The 25845-nt window shown below is 45.5% G+C and overlaps 1 long non-coding RNA gene across 1 annotated transcript in view; it reads left to right on the forward strand.

The window, feature by feature from the left end:
* Nucleotides 1-24396, forward strand: part of LOC107976154 (uncharacterized) — a 105678-nt gene extending 81282 nt beyond the window's left edge. Inside the window, exons 3-7 of the long non-coding RNA XR_008547100.2 lie at nt 10481-10686; nt 13580-13684; nt 16738-16843; nt 17328-17374; nt 21546-24396. This is a non-coding gene — a long non-coding RNA (uncharacterized LOC107976154). The remainder of the gene's footprint in view (nt 1-10480; nt 10687-13579; nt 13685-16737; nt 16844-17327; nt 17375-21545) is intronic.
* The last annotated feature ends 1449 nt before the right edge of the window (nt 24397-25845 follow it).

The following is a 25845-nucleotide window of genomic DNA, read 5'->3' on the forward strand; positions in this document are numbered from 1 at the left end:
GGGGGGTGGGGGAATGGGGGTGGGAAGGTGACTCTTGGTGTCCCAAGCAAGGGACTATTATCTGAAATGAACTATTATCTGAAAGAACAACAGTGTGTGCAAGTTTGCAGTCAGCTAGGCATGGGCACTCTTGCCTCTGGAGCGTGAAGTAGGGTACAAGTGGTTCTCCTTTTTCTTTTCTCCTTCCTTATTCCTCTTGCTCCCTTCCTTCCATTTCTTCCTCTCCCCATGCCTCCTCCGATTCCTCTCTCATCTCTTTCCCTCCTCCTGCCTTCCTTCTCCCCCTCCTCTGCCTTCTGCTTTCCTCCCCCTTGTCCTTTTGTTCCCCCTCCCCTTCCACTGAGTTTTCCTCTCCCTTTCCTTCTTTTACTCTCTCCCTTTCATCTTCCTTTCTTTCTCCCCTCCTGATTTCTCCCCCACTCCCTCCTCCTCCTGCATTGCCCCTCCCATCCCCCCAACCCCTTCTCCCCTCTGCCTGCACTAACTGATTCCTAAAGAGCGTGCTGCCTGCTGTTGCCATGGAAACACCTCAGCCGGTGTTGCAGCCTTTTCCTGGATCTCGGCTGGCCAAAGACCAATAAGAGAAGCCTAATGAAGTGGCCCCAGCATTTCCTTCCTCTCCTCTCCCTCTCAGAGACCACACTCTCTGAAGGCTGGAGCCACCTATCCCTGGAAGTGTGAAGGGCAGAAACATACGGGGTTGTGGAGAGCTCCAGGGTGGCCTTGGGCATGAGATTGGGCACCAGTTACCTTCCTTGGCACCATCAGCTCAATCTCAAAAGACTCTGCTGAGCACCGTGTGCACAATACAGTGTAAAAGGAATCACTCCAGCACCCAGTGCACACAGAGGTCTCCATAAGGCTGATTTGTGCCACCCCTTCCCCTGCTAAATGTCCAAGTTTTAGTCAAATGCTGTATTTGCTGGTCACTTTGTCTTGTTGAAAGGGGTCCCAAGCCAGACTTCAGGGGACCTGCGTTTGGCTTCTGCTCTTGCTGGGTAACTGGGAGCTTCACACTTATCTATCACTTGGCAAGGTCCCATTTACCCTATGACCTTTCAGAACACCACGGGAGCCACATCTATAGGACTGCATGGGTGCTGGTGGCTTCTCCCTCTTTTCTCCCTTCAGGAAATCCCTGTCTACAGATTCATTCTACTACACTTTTGACTTCAGCTTGTTCTCTGCATCTGCTGGAACCACCCAACAGGGAAGAAAAACTCAAAAGGCCTTGGCCACTTTCTCCCTCCTTTCACTCCTGAGTCCTCTGTGGCTTCATTATTCTGATTTCAATTTAGAGAATATATATTGATCATCAATTATGTATAAAAATGCATTGGGCAGTAGAAAGCCCACCTTTACAGCCAAATGCATTACTATTTTGCAATGCAGCAAGCTCATATTATCCTTTCCTGCTTCTGTTCCATCAGAGTGGAGAAGGCCTGGTCTATCTCCTGCCTCTGGGACCATGTCTGCATTAGCCAGCGTTTCCTGTGGCAACAACCTCCACCCACTCCTGCCAAATCTCAATGCCTTACAACAGTGAGCCTTTATTTCCTGCTCCCATTATGTGAGAGCTGCTGGTCAGCAGGAGCTGTCCTTGGTTCTTCTGGGATCTGCTGGGCCTGGCTCAGCGCCATGGGTCTTCTCTTATTCCAGGACCCCAGCTGAAGGGGCAGCCCACATATGCAGCATGCTGTTCTTGTGGCAGAGGGCAGAAGCTCAAGGGAGAAAGAGCTCAACCAGAAAGCACATTGAAAGGCTCTGCTCAGATGTGGAGTGAGTCCCCCCAGTGGGACACCACTGGGTAAAGCAAGTCACGTGGCTCAGCCCAACATCAAAGGAGCAGGAAGTAGGGCGGCTTACAGGGAAGCTAGGGAACAGACAATTACCAACAAAGAATGGAAGCTGCTACAATGCCCAGACAATCCCAGACTGGAGTCAGCCTTTTTCTAGGACTCTTGTTATTTCACTTTTGAACTATTATCTGAAAGAACAACAGTGTGTGCAAGTTTGCAGTCAGCAAGACATGGGTTGAAATCTGAGTTTTTCAGTTTCCTAGCTATGTGGCTTCAGGATGGGGAGTTAACCTCTCTGAGTCTCAGTTTCTGCATCTGTAAAGTGGCAATACTAACACTGATTTCACGTGGTTGCTATAAGGATCACAGGAATATATAGTGCTAGGCACATAGTAGGCACTCAGCAAGTCACAGTTATTAACCCTGTTGTATATTAAAATGAGTAAATTATTTTTGTCAAAGTAAATAAGTAAGATATAGCTTTCCTGTCTCCTGATTTTTCTACTTACACAATCTGGGTCATAATAATTGGCCAGGTGATGTGGGGGAACAATAATAGCAAATGTTAACAGTTAAATGGCACTTACTGTGTGTGAGATACTATTTAAGGGCTTTAAATATTCTAACTTACTTAATCCTCACAAGCCTATGAAATACTGGTACTCTTATCCACATATTACTGATTATGGAACTGAGCCCAGAGGAACACAGAAGGAGGTTAAGTGGCTTATTCATGGCCGTATAGCTTCCTAGCAGCAGAGCCAGGATTTGAACCCAAGTAGCTCAGCTGAAAGCTCATGTTCTTAGCCATTGTGCTATGGGGCCTCTGAGCTTTTTAGTAGCCAGTGTTTAGACAGGGGTGGTGAAGAGCTGTGTGACTGTGGCTATGATGCTTAAGCCTGGTTTGTTGGGCGGAAAGAAAATCTGGTGAGTGACCTGGATTTAATACCTACTTGGACATGAAATAAAGGAGCCCTTGGAGGCAAGGGCAAGATTTAGAATCCATGGGACAGCCCCTAGTCAATTAGCATGGAACGTGATTCTAGGTATGTGTGTGGGAGAGTGAGGTGGGTTTTCTGGAGTGGAGGGTGACTCTGTTTCTTCCATTCAAATGCCCCAGGCCTTGCTCTCCAGCTAGGTCAGCCACCCTTTGGGAGGCAGGTCTTTGAGATTCCAGCGTCTGACAATACTGTGACTACTCTGTCCATTTCTGCACATAAGGCAGTAGGATGGAAATTTCTCTGGGGAGCATCTTCACTGCCCTTTCCCAAGGCAGATGAAAACATTTTCATCCCAACAGACCCATGGTCGCTCTGACACCTGCAGCAAAGGGGAGAGCTGATAACACTGCAAGTGATGCTATAGCCAGTGAACTTACACATCATCTTCTCCTGTTACGCCAAGAGCTGACCGCCAACTCACAGCCCTAGCAACTGAGGATAAAAATGGCAGCAAACGTCTGCCTGAGTCTGAGCCTTTAAATGAGGCCAGCCCACACTCTCACACCCACGGGACCTTTAACAGGGTACTCTGGGCATCCTGGCCTTGTTGACAGCAGAAGTTCTTAACCTGCTGGCATCAACTCACTGTTTCTTACCTTTTGCTCTGCATCTTTGTTTGCTCAGCTCCTCACATTTTTTTTGTTTTGTTTTTTGAGACAGGGTCTCACTGTGTCCCCCAGGCCAAAGTGCAGTGGCGCCATCTCGGCTCACTGTAAACCTTGCCTTTGGGGTTCAAGAGATTCTCCTGCTTCAGCCTCCCGAATAGCTGGGACTACAGGTGCGCACCACTACACCTAGCTAATTTTTGTATTTTTAGTAGAGATGGGGTCTATTGCCCAGGCTGATCTCGAACTCCTCACCTCAGGTGATCCACCCACTTCGGCTTCCCAAAGTGCTAGGATTACAGGCGTGAGCCAGTGTGCTTGTTCTCCTCACATGTTTTTTAACTTCAAGATCCAAAACCACATTTACCCCTTAAATGTAAGGACTGTTTGGGCTTTATTTGATTTGATTCATGAGTGTGGTTTTGGAGTCACCTTCAGGATCTAGCCCCAAGCATCAGCCTGCTTTGTCAGAACCCCTGGGCTGGCTTGGGCCTCATGGGGGCCAAACACTGCTCTACCCTGAGTCAGTCATTGTTCTTGGATTTCACTGAGGTCTCCTTTGGTCATTGGTAACGTGGGAAACAGGGCCTGGACTTCATGCCAATCAGTGTAGAAATAGCATTAGCTCAACGTCATTCCTTTGAGCATTGCTGTGCCCACTCTCACTCCCACCTCAAGACTAGAAAAGGACTTGGTTGGAAGGAATCATCTGGATGTTTTCTGGCAGAAGATGCTTTCTTCCTACTTGGTAGACCCAGTTGTCAAGAGTAGAGTCCGTGCCTGCTCCTACTGTGTCACCTGCCCAGTCCTTGAGCCAGTGAGGGCCCAGCCCAGCCTTAAAGGCCATCAGGAGTTCCTTGTCCACTAGTCAGTCAGGTCTTCAAATAATCAGTTGCCCTTACATCCGGTGTGCCCAGTGCACGGGGTGTTTAGCCCCTGGGTACCCAGGGAGGCATCAGGCTGCCACCTCAGTAGCTTGCATCTTGAGTCTAACTGCCCTCGGTTCGGCTCCGTTGTTCCTAATTTTGCCCCAGGGCTTGTTGTCTAGTCCTAGAAGCCAGCCCCATTGTTCAAGCCCCTTGCGTCTCTTTCTTATATACCTTGCATTGTATATACAGGATATACCATCTCCCTGACCTGCATGTTGCTTCTGCTAGCCCTCCCACTAACGTAGAGTCCCCTTTCAAATCTATGACTCAGATACTTATCAGATGCCAAAAAGTGCAGTCATCTAGAAAGCCCACCCAGACCCCTAGAATGTAATATTAAATGAATCAGACTCCACTTGACTCCAGCTCTTGGATTTAATGGTTTGGGCTGCCAGCCTCTTCCTCCAGGGAGCCAGCTGTCTTGTCCTAGATGATTTCTGTAAGAAGAGTCTCAGTAAGCTCTTCTTCCCCAAACACGGGCTTTTGGAATCTCACGGCCCTGCCAAGACATGTAGTTATATCATTTCCTGAGACGGGGCCTTTCTTGGATTATTAAATTGTCAGAGCTAACAAGAATGAAACATCAGGTCTTGCCCATCAGACTGGCAAAAATGAACATGATTAGCAATGGATAGAAAGGGTATAGGGAAACAGACGCTCTCAGACAGCATTCATGAAAGGGTACATTAGCACACATTTTTCCTTTTTTGGAGGGCAGCTTGAAAATATGTATCAAAATTTTAACCTCGACGATTTTTCTTCTAGGAATTTATCAAGGAGTTAATCAAATAAATTTTCAAAAATATATATGCAAAAGAATGCTCCTTCAGTAATGTTTCTGATAGCAGAAAAATGTATAGGATTTGTTAGATAATTTATGTTATATCCATACAAAGCAATACAGTACAGCTGTTAAAGAGCTTGTTACAAAGCAACATGCATTAATATGGAAAGATGTCCACACCACATTGCTGAGTAAAGAAGCAATTTGTACAATAGCTTGTCTAAGATAATCCCAGTAAACAGATGTCATAAATGTGTAGCGGGGAGGGGGAAGTATGTATACATATACGTGTATTTACACACACACATGTGCACTTCAGGGAAGCCACGGTCTAGCAGTTATGGTAGGCACATACAAAAAAGACAATTATGGAATCGCATGGCATAGAGGTCATTACAGAAACGAAAAGAGTGGTTCAAGGAAGTCTTCCCAAACAGAGTGACAGCTAAACTGAGAACTGTAGGACAATTGTGAGGTTGTCAGGGGAAGACACAGAGATCCTAGTAAATGGTTGGGTCCAAAGCATAGCTATGACCTAGGCGTGGAGAGTCTTCAGGTCTAACCACGAAGATCACTGGCCACAAGCTACAGAGGCTGCACGAAGCATCATTGAAAATAGTCACATAGTTGGACCACTGGGCAAAAGGTAGACTTGAGGGGGGGAGGGGAGCATTGAACTTTGACCCCATGCCCATTGTGTGAGGCACAGAAAGGCTCCACCTTTTTCAAACAACTTTCAAAGTTCTCCTTCCCTCGCCTGCCCTGCTGTGCCCTGCAGCAAAATGACATTTGGTCACACAATCCATTCCATAGTTAAACTTGCACTTTATTAAAATTGCTCTGAATAACTCTGGGGGGAAAATTGTACCCGTCTCCATTCATCTTCAATGGCTTTTACACCTCACTCGACATAACTGTCTCCTTTGATTAAATCTCCATTAGGGCTCTGTTCCATATTCAGCAGCTCTATAAGCCAATTAACCCACCATTCCATAGGTTAGGACAAAGAGCAGTGCTTCTTCAGAGAGGGAGAGAGACAGAGAGAGAGAGAAGGAGAAAAAGAGAGAGAGAGAGGAGGGGGGAAGGGAGGGAGGAAGAGTAATACAGCAAGAGAAACGTATCTCTCCTGCCACTGCTACAGCTAATCAGTGTTTATCATTATACTCTCATTTCCCCACATTTAATCTAAAGGAGATGGGAGGGACGTTGCCAGCAAGATGCAATGTCAGGCCTGGAAAGTCCATGCTTGGCTTATTCATTATGCTAGACTCCATAGATGACAAGATGCAATTTCTTTTCTTCTTCTTCTTCTTTTTTTTTTTTTTTTTTGATAGTGACAGAGTCTCACTATCACCAGGGCTGGCCTTGAACTTCTGGACTCAAGCAATCTTTCCACCTCAGCTTCCCAAAATACTGGAATTACAGGTGTGAGCCACCACACCTATCCGAGATGCAATTTCTTAAGCTGAATAGTGTTTGGGAGTGCTCAAACCTCTCAATGCCTTCTTCATCTTGATCAACCAGAATCCCCAAGGATGCATACCCCTAGGTTCAGCCCCTCCAGACCCTGCCCAAGTCTGCATGTTAGAAGGCCATCTCCACTAGTGTGAATCTAGTCTAGTCTCATGGCCCTAAGCCTGGCTCCAATGGGTGTGGAGGCAGGGCCTGGCTGTTCACAAATCCTCATTGTTCCCTACCCACAAACTACCCCCTCATCTCCACTTACTGGAATATGTTATAGGATTGACTTCTGTCTGGAGACTTGGCCAACATTAGAATCCTCTTTAAGGGCTGGAGCTCCCACATGCCTTTGATTCACCAGCTGGTCATCAGAGATCCTATCCCCTACCTGGTTCTGCTAGTTCCTTTCCCTGGGGTATGGCCCCAGTGGATGAAGTTCTTCTCTGAAGAGACAACATCAGTCCACATTTTGGTGTTGCCTGAAGCTGGAAAATCCAGCTGATTCCCAGGGCCCCATTGACTGAGTACATGCACATCACTTATGTGGGACCCTAAAAGTCCCAACTACCTGGATCCATGGCTGGGCTGAATGAAGTGAACTTGAACAAGGATTCATGTCAGGCCTGTTCTGAGCCCAGATGCTCACGATTAGGGTGCAGTGGCTCAGAGTTGAAAGGCAGAGGTAGGATTGGAGGTCAGCACAAGCCCAGGATGAGAGAATAAGCTGATTCAAAACTTGAGTCCATCCACAGGGTTTTGCTGTCACACATACCTAACTTTCCATCTCAGCTCTGTTGCACACCAGCTGACGAGCAGAAAGGATCTGCTCATCCCAGTCTGCCCACCTCATACAGGGATAATGGGAGCAGAAAATGCCTAGCAGGCTGTCCAGACCTCTCTGCTCTCTAGCAAGTGGCCTTGGGAAGATGCTTTCTGCTGTTTTCATATAGACGTGAGGTTTTAAGGAAGCCACAGGGCCCACAGGGCGGTGGCACATCAGGTGAATCTCCTCCAGCGTTCTGCAAGGGGCTGGATAGAAGGGGCTGGCATGGGCATCTGGAATCCTTCAGCCTAGTCCTCTGGCCCAGTGGTGAAAGCCCAACCACTGTTCTCAGACCAGCAGGGATAGTCTATCCCTCCTGGGTCACCCAGCCTTTTCCCAGGCCATCCTCCCTTGATTCACACAGACTTGCCTACCAAGGCGGGGCTCTGCTCCTGCTTTGCTGGTCACCTCTGCTCTGCCCCCGATTCCTCTTCCTGGACCAGGGTTCCTGAGACCCTGAACATTTCTACAAGTGGGAGCTTGTGCATGACACTGTCCCTGAGGCTTGGGAATTTTTGACCTTTCACTGGGATAGGCTAGAGGAACCCCTCTTCCATCTTAGTGTTTGCTCTCCCCACCCCCCACCTTCCTTTCAGACCTGATGGGTCCCAAATATCATATGCTCAACCCCTGTGGCTCAAGTCAACCTCCTCTTGGGATCCATTCTATCTGCTGTGGCTGCCCATGAAACCAGTGAGCTCAGAGGAAGCATTAATATAAGTACAGCTTCTGGAATGAAGGAGGTAACTCTCTCCAAGCTGAGCCTTTGTGCTTGTGGAGGGTGTGTGGTATTTAGTCTTGGAAGCCACCAAAGGAAGAGCAAGACAGACAAGCCCAGTGCACATGGTGAGGGTATTGGGGAGTGGAGAGTGGGGGCAGGGTTGCACAGGGTTTTGCTGTCACACACACCTAACTTTCCATCTCAGCTCTGTTGCACACCAGCTATAGGATTTGGGGAAGTTAATTAATCCCTTTAAGCCTCGGTATTCCCAGCCATAAAATGGGAAGAACAAAGTCTGCTTCAGAGGGTTGTAGATCAGATGAGAATATGTACATTATGTGGCACTCGGTAAGTGTTTGATAAATGATAGCCATTACAGTGAGGGTGGCAGAAAGACTCAAAACCATTTTTATTAGAAATGTTTGGGAGGACCGGGATGATCAACCTAGAAAAGTCTAGCGGGGACGTGATGGGGATTTTCAAACAGTGGGACTGTGCCCAGAGAAAGCGATTAGAATTGATGGAGCGCCTGGTGTATTTGACATCTAGAGAGGATCACTCTTAACAACCCCTTCCTCTGTCCAACAAGGCTCTTCTCAGTAATAAACGTAAAATGAAACAAATGCCAATGGCCACAAAGGAAAAGCAGGCAGTGAATATTTTCTTTTGTTAAACTTAACATATATAATCATACCAGTAAAAAATACAACAAATATTTTAGAATAAACGAGAAAAAAGTAATGGATTAATATTTTTATTATGTTAGTATAGCTTTTGAAAAAAGGGAAAACATATCTGCATTCTGTTGCAGTAATAAATAATAACATTACAGTTTTATTTTCCTGATTAACTCTTCAGTTAAAAAACAATTAGCCCTTCAAAAAGAATGATGAATTTCAGTTTTAAAGATATTATTCAAATTCAATACAGATAAACTAAAAATCACACTTACTGAACAAAAAATAATTGTACAATGCAGTTCTCACTGTTTCACTGTTTTAAATTAAAAATAAAAATAAAAATTTCAAGGGCTCACATAGGATGTCAGAATTGAAGTAACTCATTTTCCATTTTTGTTTTTTTTTTTGTCTTCACCATTATGATACTTATTTCAAATTTGCCATTTAAAATCAGGGATATGTAAGTACCACAGGAGGCGGAGACATGAACTGTGCTTGAAACAAACTGGAAGAGATTCAAATCTTAAGAATTTACTCTTGAAATGAGCATTTATAGCTGAGTTTGCATGTGTTGGGGCCAGTTGTATAACTGGGACTTCTCCAAATTAGTGCCCATGTAGAATACAATGTCATTAAAGGATAAGTAATAAAAATGTACCAAATGGAAGCTTATTACATCTATTATTATTATTAAAACGCAACAGTAACCATAACAATTACTTAGTACTTGACCAACAAAAGCTTTTGTTAAAGAGGAGTATTTTATCACTAACATTGTTTAGAGCTGCCAGAGAATGATGGTAATAATAAAAAGCAGACTGGCTTTTAGTCTGTTTTATTATTGTTTTCACATTCTCTACAGACAACATTCCCTCTATTTTCTGCACCTGGGGGGACTGCTCCCCAAAGCCACCGTTGATGTGCTCTGATTAAAGGGGTGACCCCGATGAAAAGCAGAGCTCAGCTGGGGCTCAGCGTAGGGGAGAGTGTTCCAACTGCCAGAGTTCTCCAAGATGGACTGGCCTGCCTCCGGAGGTAGTAAATCTCCTGTCACAAAAGGTGCTCAAGCATAAGATGGCCTTTAAGGTCTTTCCAACCCAAAGACTCAGTGACTCCATGAATCAGGAATGACAGAGCCTCCTTCAGTCATTGGGAGAGAGTTGGGGACTTAGCTGTGTCTGGGGCTGGTGTATCGGCTATGTTCTGCAGAGGCACAACCCCAAATTCTAGAGCCAGCTCCATCCCCACCCCCACCCCCACAACCCCTGCTTTTACCAATGAAGGCATCACTGTGCATCGCCAGAGACTGGAAAATTCCTGGTTGCTGGTCAGAGCAAAGGGAGACCAGCTGGAGTGTCCTGCGGGGCCATCATAAAGAAGATGGTTAGTGGACTTTCCTGGATGTTACCTCTTCTCTGGCTTAAGTCCTCCCCTCTGTCTGGTGCTCCTCCTGACAGCCTGGGGAGGGCTGGTGTGTTTCCTGCTGTTTGCATCTCAGAGGGATGAAGCAATTTTGGAGGAGTATTGACCCTAAATTCTAGTCATGCTTTAATCCCCCTGTGGGAGGTTCCCATTATCTCTTTAGTGTAAAACACATTATTAATGGATTATGCTTTCAACAAGTAAAGGTCTTTTTAGAAATTATTTTAAGAATTCCAACCTGGATTTTCTTTTCAGAAATACTACTTTCATGGCTCTGGCTATGAACATCAGCATATAGAGAATGGATCACTACCAAAGAAGGCACCCGAATGTGTCTGTCTCATCCTGGGGAAACTCATTCATCTGTATATGTACTCAGCAAGTGTTTCCCGGCACCTGCTCTGGGTCACAGTGCTGGGCACTGGTAGCTGAGAGATGTGGAAGAAGGCTGGACATTCAAGGTATGCACCCACACCTGCCTAGGGGACTCGTACCTGCAAACAAACAAAAGATCACAGTGCAAGCTGACAAATACTCTGATAGAGGTGTGGGAAGAAATGCTCCAGGAGCTCAGTGGATTGGTGAAGTTTGCTTCATTCATTTAAGCAAATAAAAATGGGTTCTGGATACATTCAGCAAAAGATGATTTGGAAGGCAAGAAAGATCTTGATCACCAAGCTTATGTGCTTGATCTTGTGCTATCCAGAGGGCTTCTGGCTAATTCATTGAACTTAAAGATGAGAGATATAATTTTCTTTTACAAAAAGACAAGTTTTCCAAATTTGCTGACCTTTCCAGTGATGACAGGTAGCTGTTGCTATTAGATATTTTTGAAAAAGTAAACATCTGTAATCTGCCCTTTCAAGGTAAAGGCGATATTTTTTTAACAATGAGTGAGAAAGGAACTGTTTTTTGAAACAGGTTTGTGTGCACAAAAGGAAGAACATTTTAAAATGGATGTTTGAAGTGTTTCCACCATTACATGATCCTATTGCCTACAATTTTGTCAGGGTGTCACTTATAAAAATTGTTATATCTGTGTTCTATAAAAACTTGGAAACAAAATTTCCTAAAGTGTTAAAAAATCTCCTACATAAAAAAACCTGGAGGACTTTGTACACATTTGTTCAAAATGTAGAAATGCTGCATCTTCCAATTCATTTGCAGAAATGAACAATTGATACGTAGAATACGGAGATCTAGTAAGCAAATGTTCACATTGTCTGTATAATTGCTAGGTGGGATTGAAAATGGGTCTAACATGTACAAAGTGCAGCCAGTAAGTATGTCTCCCACTGTGATCTCCATGTCTTTTGCATGCCTTTCAGCCTAAGCCATGAAAACCATGTACTAAATAAACATACTTTCAACTTGACCTTCAAATGATTATATCAAAAAGTGTTAAGCTAAGATTTTTAAAAGTATCAAAGCATTTATGATGAGCAAGTACATAGCTCTCATTATTTTATTTAATGGTTGAAAATTATATATATATAAATATAAATGTTTTATAATTTTCAACCGTATGTATCTTCAACCTTAAAATTTTCTATTTTTTGTGCAAAATTTCCACGATACTTAGCACATTACAGATATCTAATTTATAAATAAATAAATAAGCAGACATGTTTATGTTGAAGTTGCATTCTCAAAAAGTTTTGATGGATGAGATGTTGATCATGAAACTGGGAAACTTCTCCTGTCCTCAATGGGGTCACCCTAAAGGAAATTTACATATGGGAGTGAGAGGACATAATTTTGTCTTAGAGAGGTGAGTTTTGCAACAGTGTGGACAATGACTGGAATCAAGGAAACCAATGAAAAGGGTGTTTTGATAACTGGTGCCATGTGATGAGGGTCTGAATTAAGGTTGAGAAAGTGGGAAGGAAGAAGAAGCCAATTAGGAACAACTCCTCTCCATCTGCTGCACCTGCCTAAGTCACATTCTATTCATCTGTTACATCTCGTGTCTTGTCATCTACACCAGGAAGCCTTCCCTGATTTCCTAGGCTGGCGTGGCTTCCTCTCCTTTGGGCTCCAACAGCACCTGTGTTTTTTATAGTGTCGCTTTCATCACACTGTTTTGTAACTGTTTCTTTACTTGTCTGCCTGCTACTCTGTGCACCAGAAGCAGAGAGCTAGTTAGTGCCTGATTTTTGTTTCTGATTCATAGTAGGTACTTTGTCAATGCCTCTGAATGAACAATGCAGAATTTGACAAGACTGACTGGATGTTGAGGAAGTAAAGAGAGGTTGGGAATTTCCGAGATCAAATTTTCAAAATACAGGGTTTTTCTACCAGGCCCGTGGACACTTTTTCTTTGCCTTCATGTTGTTCTCAAAACTTTTTAATTAGCTGCCAACCCTAAAAATTTAGAAGGTTTCATATTAATATCTGAATTTCCAGCTTCTTTAAAAAAATCAGAGGAGCAGGAAACACCGGGTTCATATTTCTATATGGCAGCATCAGCTGCAGTTGGTGATCTGCTGCCCCTTTTAGCTGGACATGCATGCCTCCCTGCAACCCAGTACTCTTCATTTGAGTTACTTGCCTGGCCTGATCAGGCATTTTAGCTAGTGATGTCTGCTTTCTGAGGGTGTGCATTTTAAAAGTGGCAATGCTTAATACAAGAAAGAAAACTACTAAGTGGGTATTTCAAGCACCTGAAGAGAAAATATTTTATGGAAAGGGAGCTTTCTGCTCCCTAAAAATTATACGATAGAGATGATCATTTGTAGATCAAACAAATCTGTGTATCAACCTCCCAAGGAGTCTACTCCTTTTCATTTGTAACTAGCCCTGCCTCTCACAGAGCCTTCAAAGTAAACATTGCTTCCTCCCTCCTAAAGAGAGGTAGCTTTACATCCTTTCTCTCTGACAAAGTGAGCTGGTCACTTTTTGAATCCTTTCATGGCACTGGATCTCCTAACTTCAGGATTCCCTTGCTTTCATCCCAAAATAAGAGAACCAAGGTCAAGGAACAGAGAAGACTGTCTCCCTTCTCATTCTCGGTTCCAGGGAAGTCTGTCCCAGTCTGGGTTTTCCCAAAAGCAGAGCTTGAGACATGGCATACGTATATGAGTATTTTAGTGAGGGATATGATGCCAGAGAAGAAAAAGATAGGGGAAAGGCGGCAGGGAAAAGAGAGTCAATATAAAGATACGTTATTAGGCTGACCACTACTATGGTTGACTAGTTGGTTGATCCCCCAAGACCATCACCAAGCCATGTGAAATGTGATTAAGACCATCTGACTAGAGATAGAAAGAGGGAAGTATTTATACATTATCTTCTTGTTATTCGTTGCTCAAAAGTTGGCCTCACGGGACATTATTAACTCTGCCACACTTCTAGGTTACACCTGCCTAGGTACTGAGTGCATTTCCACAGTAGCCCACACTGCAGCATCAACAGAGACCCTCAGGATGGGAGGCAAAAAGTGCATGGCATAGGCTTGGGGTAAGGCACTCTTAAGTTGCTCTGTGTAAAGCTGAGTGGGGTTCTGTGGGATGTTGAGATAAATGAAATCTCGTCTGTGGACTACCCTGTGACAGACAACTGGAGGGTCAGCATGGTCCCAGCACAAGCAAAGGCATGCTGTTGTCCTTCCCATGTAAAGATAAACTGCTTTTGATCATCCTAACTGATAAATATCCAGAATAATGTATTTGACAAATTAATAATCACATACAAATACTAGATAATATATTGATCTGCTCAGTAAAGATACTGCATGGCAGCTGGGATTGGGACTCCCAGCTTGTTAAGTATAAGGCTGTTCACGTTGATCTGCCATGTTCCATTTTCTTGAGAAAGTAGAATTGCAGAGGAGGACGTCTTTACATTTAGTGGTGGCATTGATCTCTGCAATTCCTCCAAGGGTGCAGAAGAGCACCTGATTTACTACTGTATTGGGATACTGGAGTTATATATCAAGGTTTTTTTATGGGCGAGATAGATAGAGAGATAACCAAGTATGGCTTCATTTGTATAAATTTAAGGGCTTCCACTTCAACCTTATTACAGTAATGACAGTTTATAGGCTATAGAGGAAAAATGTCCCTGAGCCTTCTGACCCCTTCCTTGATACTATGCCAAGGCAATCCCAGAATTTTTGTCTCATTTATTACAGGCTATGGTGATGTCCAAGCTCCAAGTAGTCATTCCAGTAGGTTGTTAGGAGGGGCCCCACCAGTCCTTTCAGAATATTGAACTCCAAGTTATAGCTAAGTTCCCCCATGTCAACAAATTCTCTGCTATTCCACCTTATATTCTAATACCCCCTACAGTCTAATACCTTTGAGATCCAATTCCACACATGTCCCCCAAATTCCTGCTTATACATGTAATCTGGGCCCTGATATTTTCTTTTCTTTTTTTCTTTCTTTCTTTCTTTTTTTTTTTTGAGATGGAGTTTTTTGCTCTCGTCACTCAGGCTGGAGTGCAATGGCGCAATCTTGGCTCACTGCAACCTCTGCCTCCCAGGTTCAAGTGATTCTCCTGCTTCAGCCTCCCGAGTAGTTGGGACTACAGGTGTATGCCAGCATGCCCAGCTAATTTTTGTATTTTTAGTAGAGACGGGGTTTCACCATGTTGGCCAGGCTGGTCTCGAACTCCTGACCTCAGGTGATCCACCTGCCTTGGCCTCCTAAAGTGCTGGGATTACAGGTGTGAGCCACCGTGCCCGGCCCCTTGATATTTTCTCCAGGAGCAGGGTCTGCACTTACAGAGGCTGTGCTGAGACCTGACCCTCGTTATTGGTCTGAAGCTAATGAGGGGTGGAAGGGACAGATATTTAGAAGGACAAGCCGTGTTTTGCAAGCACCTGCCTCAGGGGAGGCTATTGCAGGACCTCCAGACTGGAGAAACTGTTCTCCTGAGACAAGGGAAGAGGGAGACCTCTGCCAGCCTAGAGAGTTAAGGCAAATCTGGAGGTTTAAGAGTTCCACATTTTTCCATTCAAAAGCTCCCACCCCACATTGCAAGATTTCACGCCTTTTCCGTCAGGCCTTGATTTTGATGCAGAAGACCTGTTGAAGCTGTACATTCTATTTCCTTTGTAACACTTGTCACCCTTTCAATGAGATCCTGGCCAGGTTTTGGCCCAGTCTCTCTCGTGGCTACAGGAAATCAAAGTCACTTCAAAGCTTCCATAAAGGCCTTCTGGTTTTCACAGCATAGCCTGAATATACAGTTGGAGATCTTGTGCCTTTTGTTCTCTCATTTCAAGGTGTTTAGTGCAGTTAACAAAAGGCCACCCCACTCTAATCTGTGTAATTATTATTGTCTCTGCACATTCAATTACCGTAACCACCGTAACCCACACCTCATCTTCCAACTAGCTCTTCATCTCCGTCAGCCTCAGGTGGAAGTCTTAGTTATCAGAATGCCACTGGGTGTCAGGGGGTCAGTGCCCCTCTACTTCCCACTGATGCTAGGGTCCTTATTGCCATTGACTGGCGAGTGATCAAGCCCTAAGATCCCATCCTGAGGGGCTGAGTTCCAGGCCACTGTGGGAAACAACCATCTTAGGCTGGCACCCTTGAAAGCAGAGCCTGAGACAAAGGCTTATATACAAGCACTTTTTTGGGACTATGATCCCAGGGAGCAGAAGTGAAGGACAAGTGAGTGGAGCCAGGCAGGAGAGCAAGCCAGTGCAAAGATGCATTAACCTGGCTACGGTCATAAGCAACTGGTCGCTCAGTCCCACAAGACCATCTGAAAAGTCCTCTGAAATGTGTCTCAGCCAACACACTTAGAGGCAGAAGAGGGACATTTATCTACTGATTGCTGTCACCCATGGGTCACAGCATTGCCTCAAGGATATCGATTCCCCTGCACCTCCTGGTTGTGCATGTGTGGGGTGCTGGGAAAGTTTCCCATGGTATCACACACCAAGGCATCAGAGAGATGCTCAAGGGAGATAGCCAAGAGGTGCACAGTGGGGCTTGAGCCAGGAACTGTTAATGTGTACCTGCATAAAGCTGGCCAAAGCCTATGCCTACCTGGTCACAGCAGCAGAGGCCATGATTGGAGACAGACAAGGCCAGGAGGATCTGAAGTAGAGCACAGAGGTGTCTGTAAGATCAGCTTGGCAGGGACTTGTGTTAACTGAGCACCATCTAGACCTGGTGGGGGTACAGCAGGGAGTCATTGTCTACCTATTAGGCTATGTAAATCTCCTTGAAAGGAAACATGCAAGGATGCTGTGGGGCATATGTGTCTGTGTATTTGTGTGTCTGTATGCTTTGTGTTGCGTATGTGTATTTGTGTGGAGAGGCAATGGCAGATGCAGAGGCCTTCAAAGGTGTACTTGCCATGTGTCTGATAGCACCATCAGAAAGATACCCACAGAGGGATGTCCATTAAGGGAGCCCCATATCCTAGTAACGAGATCACCCAATTGAAGCCAGTTAGCCAGCACAGAGAGAACCAGTCCTTATCTGCTGTTGCTGCAGCAGCAGCTGCTTTAAGAAGCTGAGTGATACTTCAGCAGTTTTCCTCCCTCCCAGATCAATAATGATAATTGGGAACAGAACCTAGCTGAGGAGCATGGACAGAAGGTGGTCAGATGTTGATGCTGAATTCTTTGAAGTCCATTTCCTGGAAAGTTCTTTGGTAAGACACAAGCTCACTTCCCTGCCTCCAGCCATGCAGATACAACAGAAGGCTGTGGACTTCTGTTTGTGCCAGACATGTGCTGGATTCTGTGGTGGGGAGAACAGGAGCAGGTGGGATCGAAGGACAAGATGCAGCCTGATAGGAGGCCCTGAACCAAAGTCATGCCTTCCCTTGAATTGGAACAAGCTCTTTTTCTGCATCAACTACCCTCTCATTGTGGAGCCCTAGGCACAATATTCTCCAATTTGGGCTTCAGTTTTCTTATCTACAAAAGGAGGGTACCGGGCTGGGTTGTCGTTTCCCACGCTATGTTCTCAGTGGCACATGAGATGCCAGTTCTCCACACTTACATGGTGCCAGAGGCTACCAATTGCTGGGAACCTCCTTTGTTCAAGACATGTGCTGAGTACACTTTGCTCCTGATCTCATTCAATGGTTACAGAAAGCTTCTGAGAGTTCTGCTATCATTTCTGTTCTACAGATGAGAAGCCCGAGGCTGGTAAACTAGAGTCCAAGGGCAGAAAGCTGGTAAGTAACACAAGTAGGATTCTTCAAACTCAAGTCTGCCTAACCTCAGAGACTTAAACACTTTAACGCTATGCTAGACTGCTGTGTCAGAGTTTTGGAAGGTTACTCATGAAGTAATTGGGCAGTGTTTCCCAGTCTTCAAAAACCCACTGCCCTTTTGGTTAGATGTGGAAATCTCACACTTCCCCCCCAGAGATTCTTGTATCTCCCCCAAAGTGGAATACTAACTTGGTGAGAATCACTGGGCCAAAACATCTCTAAAGTCCACTTAAAATCTAATAACTCAATGAGAGAGTTTGTATAAAGCACACAGTCCTTGACACATAGCAGGTCCTCAATCTCTGGCAGCTTTAGTAGTCCATGGCTGCCTGCCTCCGTAGCATCTATTTCCCCCTTCCTTCTTTACAAAGGGATCCCAAATCTCCCATTTGTCCATGTAGGTTGGATTTAACCACTTCCAGCTCAGGGGTGGGCCCTGATTGGCTGAACACTAATGACATGATCTCTCGCACCTGCACATCACATTCTTCCAGCCACAGTTCTCAGGGATGTCCATGTGACCCAAATTGGTCCAGTTAGAGAAAAATCCCAGGACTTTGTTCAAAAGCTCCTATTTTTAATAGCTTTGAATATTATATATCACCAGGTATATAATAAAAACTCCGAAGGAAAGATCTGGAAAACATTTGTGACACCATTTTTGCCCGAATGGGAGATCACAAAACCATGAGGAAATAATATGTGTCCTACAAGTTGGATAGGAAGGAATGACATAGGAAGGGTCTTTCCCCTCATCCCTCTATGTCTCTGCCTCTGCCCTCTCGCCCTCCTTACAGCTGAGCCAACCTAAATGTGCAGTCCCATCTCTCCCAAAGATCCCAGGCCAGCCGGAGCTGAATGCAAGAACTATTTAAGAAGCCTCAGCTCCTCTTCACTCCCAGGTGTGAGGGGTTAGGGGTGGGGAGTAATGATAACTCTTATCACTCTCAGATCACCTTCCAGTGTGACTCAGGGACCCAGAGCTGACACAGAGCCCTTGAAATGTTACCAGAGTCACAGCTTATTTCCTCTCAAGACCCCAAGGTCCCTGACACCACCACCACAATGTACAACTGACCTTTAGCTTTCAGCCCTCTTGAAATAAATTCCCAGGGATTTTTCCAGTTCCCCAGAGCCTGAGGGGACTCAGGCTGGGCCTTGCCTCAGACCCTAACCCTGAACTGTACCAGGCACCTGCTGCGTATGGACTGACCTCCCTGCTGATGGGGGATGCCTGCTTGGATATCAGCAAACCTTGCCCACTGTTCCTGGGACAACCCTGAGGCTTGAACCAGGACTGGACACTACTATGCCCTATGTTGCTGTATTTTCTACCCTCCCCCATCTCTGAACCACTACCACCCAGTGTTTCTATATTTCTCACACCTATGGTCCTGGACTCCCCTGCCCCACCTCTGGCCCTGCAATATCTCACTATAGATAAATGAGCATGTGTCCCCACGGTGGTGGGTGATGGTGACGGGTATAACCTGCCGAGGACACACTGAGATAGGGGTGTGTTCAGGTATCCCCAGGCAAGAACATGGGGTGGTACAGGAGGGAGAAACACTTTGAAAGGAGGTGATGGATGCTGGTTCGAGGAGCTGGGTTGGGCCGCGTGGGAGCTGGTCTAAGCTGGCAACAATTTTCCTGTTTCCCTGGCTTTAAGACCGACAAGCTTGAAACAGGGCCTGGCACAGTGGCTGGTCAGCTCGAGTGCTTTATTTTTATTTCTTATTCTCAATCAACAATTGTACTGCTTTTATTAGCAATCAGTGCTCTGACAGGAGTGCTGACAGCAAGAGACTCGGTGGTGAATCGAAGTGGTTGGCTCTCAGGCAGAGAGTTGGCTGAAAGGAGGAGGAGGAGGACTGTTATTCTAACAGGCTGAAGGGAGCAGATCCTGTGGGGCTGCCAGGTCAGGAAGCTCTGCAGGGCCCTAGGCGAGCAGGGTGGGGCTAGATGGGCTGCCTTAGCATCCACAGCCCGTTTTCCCCGAACCCTGTCCCAGCCCCCTGAGTCTCTGGCAGTCATGGCCTTAATGGGGACTCAGTTTCCTCCAAAGTCTGCAGCAGGGTGATATTTCTAGAATGATTCCTTGTTCCTTCTGCCTAGGAAGGATGAAGGCAGATGGACACATTTTGATCAGAGACCACAAAATCCTGTGAAGGCATCAGAAATGGAAGAGCTCCAGGGTGAAAAGAGCACGCTTCCATTTGGGAGCTTGGAGCCTAAATTATGGCCCAGTCCTCAGTGGCTCCATTCTCTTTTCTTTTATTTTTTCTTTTTGGTAGCCACAAAAAGGTTCTAAGTCTTGTTACAGCTGGAGAACCAACCACTTGGGGATCTGAGCAGAAACTCAAACTCTTGCTTTTCAGTAGAGCCATTAAAAAGAAGGAGCCTGGGCTCAGGCCCATCTCTGTCTGCATCCTGGCTCTGCCCCTCATTAGCTGTGTGACCTTGCACAGATGACTTAACTTCTCTGACCCTGGGCCCCTTTATTAGGAATGTGGAGGGTTAAGTAAGAGCCAGGAGGCAAGTTGGCAGAAGGGCCTTGGGCAGTCACGTTCAAAGACTGGCAGAAGTTCAGAGCCCCATTCTGCCACCTAGTGGTGGTATGTCCTTGGGCAAGTCACTAAGTTACAACCTCTGGGCCTCAGTTTCTTCATCTGCAAAATGGAGCTGATGACTACCGAAACTTCCTCCTTGGGTCCTTGTGAGGGCTAAATGTCTGTGAAACACTTAGAATAGTGGCTGGCTTATAGTAAGCCCTGTCTGAGGTCAGCTAGGTTAGTAATCTAACATCATGCTTAGTATCCTAGGAGATTCGGTAGGTGTGACAGCAGCTGTGACATCATTAACTAAGAGGTTAACTGGGCTCTGCATCAGAAAGGGAGTGGCCAGCTGTCCTCATCACAATGTCTAGTAGCAATAAAGGTTTTCCTCCTGCTGCCCTGGAGTCCTCCATCACTGACTGTTAGAAATGGGGTCTTGTTGGATAAGTTGGATAGGACACGCGTTTCCAGCACTCTCTATGAAATGCCACGCTGCTACAAACCCCCCATAGCACCCACTCGGCGGCATTTACCCCACTCTCCTGTCACAGCCCATTTACTTGTCTGTCTCTCTTACTGGCCTGTGGGCAACTCGAGGGCAACATCTGTCTCAGTCACTGTGGAGAGATGGCAAAGTGTCGTGGTGAAGTGAGACAGCCAGGCCCCAGTCCTTGCTCTGCCACTTACCAGCTGTGTGAGAGCTGGTCTATGTGTCCTAACCTTCCTTTGAAGGTGCTTCTCCAAATTTCACTACGTCCACACAGTCACTTGGGAATCTTGCAGTGATTCTGATTCAGTAGGTCTGGGGTTGATCTGCATCTCCAACAAGATCCCATTTCTAACAGTAGGTGATGGAGGGCTCCACGGTTGGGGGCAGCAAATCTTTTTTTTTTTTTTTTTTGCCACCAGATATTATGATGACAGCTGGCCACTTGCTATGCCTCAGTTTCTTCATGCATAAAAAGTGCAAAATAATAGTGTCTATCTCACAGGGTTGTTGTAAATATTAAAGGATTAAATGAGCGCCAGGCAGGTGCTGAGCATTCAATCAGAGTTGGTGCCTTCTATTGTTGTTGCTATTGTTGTGTTGCTGTTGTCATTGTATCCCTAGTACCCAGCCCAGTGCCAGACACCCAGTAGACACTCCACAAACATTTATTGAATAAATAAATGACCTCAGCTGGGTGCACATCAATGTTTTTCGCACCCTTGACATTGGCAAGGCTTTTTCCGATATCGAACACTGAACTCTGTTTCTGTTGTGTGACTTGAATTCCCTGGGGAAGATGAGCGATTGGGAGCAGACTCTCAATGTCCTCTGAAAAATAACCTGCCGAATGGAGAAGGCCATGTTGACCTCCATCTTTGGGGCCAGGTCAAGGAAGAAACAGGACTTTAAAAAAATATGGTGATTATGGTTTAGGGAGGCAGACCTTTAGAGTCAAGTAAGTACAATCTGGGTAAAACAAATGTTGCTCATTTATGTGTAAGGGGCAACGTTTCCATCCAGCAGGAAGGTGTCCTCTTGCTCTTGAACAAGACGTTGTGCTTTCAAAATTTTATTCTTTTTCATCCAGGGACAATGGCTGGAGGAAGAAATGAGAGGATCTCCATACCCAGGCCTTGGCTTCTACGTCCCTTCTTGAAGTGGTTGAAGTGCAGATTTCTGATTCTGTACCCAGCCTCCAGGGACACAGTACACAGTATGCTGGGAATGGTGGTGGGTGTTTGAGGTACATTACTTCCAGACAAAACATGGCTGCAGAGGGATACCAAAAGCATCTTCTGGTGGCTGAAGCCCTGTCTGCACAAGTGTCTGTGTTCTTCAATGGTTCAGGCAAGCTCAGACAGACCCTCTGCTTCTCTTAACCTGAGACACTAGTTTTCCCAAGAACTTTGAGCTGAAGGTTCCTTGCTGTGTCCCCTACCTGGCTGTGAGGACTTTGAGTATAATTATCCTATCTTATTTGTTGCTGTGCTCCCAGTGTCTTAGATGGAGCCTGACATCTAGTCAGTGTTAGTAAATGTTGATGTGTATTGAATTTTGCAAGGATCTGCAGCCCTGAGAAGAGGGGATACTTCTTGGAAACCGCTGTGGGCTAAATTGAGGGTTAAGGACTGGGACTGGAAGGCAGAGATTCCAGAGTGATAACCACAGTAGTTACTATTTCATGAGAGCCTCCATGTGCCAGCCTCTAAGCTAGACCCATAACATGCATTACCTCTTGTCCCCACTTTACAGAAACTAAGGCTTAGACAAGTTAAGCAACTTGCTAAAGATCAAACAAATCAATATGTGTTGGAGTCAAATGAATGCATTTCTTTTCCATTTCCCTCATTTACTCCACTAATGACAGTACTTAAATTGTAGACTAGGAATTAAAATAGTAGAAGCCTGACTTGAGAGGGCAGAGCCCCTGCGTTTGAATGCCTGAAAGTCAGTCATGGGTAGAAAGAACAGTCTTGTAGCAGAGCTCCGGGCGAGGGAGGAGCCGTGAGCAGGTGGACATGAACTCACTGTGACAACTCTCCAACAGTGAAAGCAGGTTCCCATGGAATCCAGGGAAATTACTGAATAACTTTCAACACAAAAATGTGTGCTAGTGAGCTGTAGAGCCTTTATATCCCCCCAAAACATATTATGGGGGTGGAGGGGGGCGGAATTCTGAATTTTTGTTGTTGTTGTTGTTGTTGTTGAGACAGAGTTTTGCTGTTGTTGCCCAGGCTGGAGTGCAATGGCACAATCTTGGCTCTCCACAACCTCCGCCTCCCAGATTCAAGCGATTCTCCTGCCCCAGCCTCCAGAGTAGCTGCTGGGATTATAGACATGTGCCACCATGCCTGGCTAATTTTGTATTTTTAGTAGAGATAGGGTTTCTGCATGTTGATCAGGCTGGTCTCGAACTCCTGACCTCAGGTGATCCACCTGCCTTGGCCTCCCAAAGTGCTGGGATTACAGGTGTGTGCCACGGCGCCCGGCCTAAGTAAATAGTTTGGAAAGCTGCATCCAATAGTCTCTTTTGAAGATTCACAATGCACCCTAGCTTGTTAACTATTCCAAGAAGTCCCGGGAAAAGAATGCTTGTTTGACTTTCTTGAATCCAGTGTAGCCCATGTTTATTTGACTAGTGAGCAGGTTTTTTTGTTTGTTTGTTTGTTTTTTAAGTGACACTTTTTAACACTCTGAGGCAGTAATATTGTACTGAACACATGGGGAATCTTCGGTGGAAGTTTGGCCTGGAATACATCCTCTGTGTTCCTTCTCGCCCCGTGGCTGAGTGAGTGTGCTGTAAAAGCTTAGTGACAGAAAAGCCCCACTTAGCCTATTTGTAATGATTTCCTAAACCGGGCAAATAACTCATCTGAATGGCTGAGGTGATAAACTCACAGGAGGAGAAGATGCTGGAGGAAGTGTCATGTGTCCTGCATGTAGGTACCACTTCACCTCCCAGCATGGCGATGCTGATAGCAACGTTTTCCTTGGGTGTTGAATTTTCCATCCTGCAATTACGTCTTAAGCCATAGATAAAATTCACATCCACGTTTCACTCAAGATAAACCTAACATCATAATAATACAGAAGATTAATTCATTGGGGAAAAATAGAGGAAAATTGGTCTTGGCTTAAAGAGAGGTCAACATTTAGAATGTGTAGAAGGGGATTTCTTCTGGATCACACTCTGTCCTCAACAGTGGCATGTGAAAATGTATGTGGTTCTCTTTAGTGCATGCATGTTTGTGCCTGTCCCACTGACACATCCACAGTGTGACCCATAGAGGTCCACTTCTAAGACCCCTAACTCTGAGTCCAACCCACCCTTTTGGGCTCACTGCAGTCATTTCTCTCTGAAGTCTTCCTTGACAACCTAGGCATCATCAGTTTTTCTCTTCTCTGATCATCTTAGCAAGTGTATCCATAAGCTATAATCACAATCATGCTGCATAACAAAACCAAAAACTCAATGGCCAATAACAATGAACATTAATTTTTTGTTTTCATGTCTAGAGGCCAGGTGGGGGGTGGCTGATCTAAGCTGGGTTTTGCTCTAGGTTAGATTTGGTCTAGGTTGGCCTCACATGTCTCTCATTCTTCAGGTGTCAGGAGGCCACCATGGGCCTGATCTTCAGGACAGATGCCTCTTAAGACTTGGGCTTTGACTCATACACTGTTACTGCTACCCATGTCCTGTTGGCCAAAGTCAATTTCATTACCAAGCCCAAGATCTGTGGAGTGGAGAAATGCATTTTGAAGGGGAAGGAGTCAACATGTAATGAGCACCATGATATACCATAGAGCATTTGTAGTCATGAGCCTGATTTAAATGCTTGGTGGGGTATCTCTGTGCTCTTAGGAATTGTGTCTCTGTGTCTGTCAGAGGTGATAACATTGGAGCTGAGCCTTAAAAAATAAAAGTTTCCTCAAACACCTCTGTGACTTCTGTGATGCCTTCTGTTCACCACGCACAGTAGCACTGAAGGAAGAAAAGTAGTAACATGTGAAGTGCATAGGCAGCCCAGGGAGTCATGCATCCTAGTTCTGCAAGGAGGGTACCCTTAGCCAGCCCTTGATTGCCTCCAAGTTTTGGAGTTTGTAAGAGTCACAAATAATCACACTTCCCTCTCCTCAAAGTTCTGAACCAACTAAAAATTATACATGGGAATTTGATGGGGATGAAAATATGGACTTTATAAGTAAAAATGAATTTGAGAACAGCTTGGACCTGAAGCTGAAGTGGTTTCCTTGATACTTTTCATCTGGATCCTGTAGTGCACCTGAGGGTAGTTGTGGGTCTTCATGGTGGACTTTTAACCAGATGCATGAAAAATTGTGGCCAGGAGAGAGGCCACACCTGAGAGGGATGTTTACACATGAGAAACATAGACCAGTGGGTGTCAGCCTCTTGCCACCTCAACAATTATGCCAATTTCTCCTACACACAAATGAAGGAGAGAAGAGCTAAGTGTGAAAGGAAAGATGGAACTCTGTCCTCCCCATCTAATCTGGGATGGAAGCTGTCTGTTGCAGGGACCAGCATGAGGTGGGGAGGAAGGATGACCCCGGTGATCTAGAAAATGGGACTGATGCTATTTAGATGGCTGCCATCACTGAGTCAGCGGGTGTGGGCCTCTTTATGCACTTGCTAGAAATGGGCCATCAGGCCACTCCTAGTGTGCCCTGGAGCAACTTGTTCTTGTCTGCAAGTCCAGATGCAGAACACCTAACTCCACTCCACTTCATCCCCCAATCCCAACCCGTCTTCACTCATTTCCGACTGAACCAAGCCACCTGAGTGTCGTGAGTTCACCTGTGTGTTCTTGCCATCTCCTGGGATGGAGTCCCCACAGGCCAGAACACTTGAACTCATATGTGTAGAACCAGATTCTCTCCCACACTTTTCTCTCTCCTCTCAGAGGCCAATTTGTTCTGCAGTCAATTCTGCAGAAGTTAGAAATAAAGCATGGTGACCAATCAGAGATGAGAGAGGGTGTGGTTGGGCTGAGAGTCACTTTTCAGAGCTTATGAAAAGCTGCAAACCCGGTGGATGGCTTACACTCTTTCCTCAAGGGCAACACACTGAGTGAGAGGGTGCTGGAGGGGGACGCTGGGGAAAGCGAGCTTGTATTCAAGGAGGCCTGTGGTTTCATTATTTACAATGTCACACCTGATCCTCCCAACGACCCCATCTCTAGGCTCTGGAAGTTAGTGGTTAAGAGCACATCTTTCAGGCTTGTTCACATACAGTTGTGTGACCTTGGGCAAGTCTCTGTGCCTCAGTTTACTCATCTATAGAATGTTGGTAGAGGAGGATATTAAGAGTAACTACCACATAGTGGTGCTGGGAGGATAAAATGATTTAATAGATGTGATGGGCAGCT

The sequence above is a fragment of the Pan troglodytes genome, chromosome 1 (assembly GCF_028858775.2).
Source record: "Pan troglodytes isolate AG18354 chromosome 1, NHGRI_mPanTro3-v2.0_pri, whole genome shotgun sequence".
Lineage (NCBI taxonomy): Eukaryota > Metazoa > Chordata > Mammalia > Primates > Hominidae > Pan > Pan troglodytes.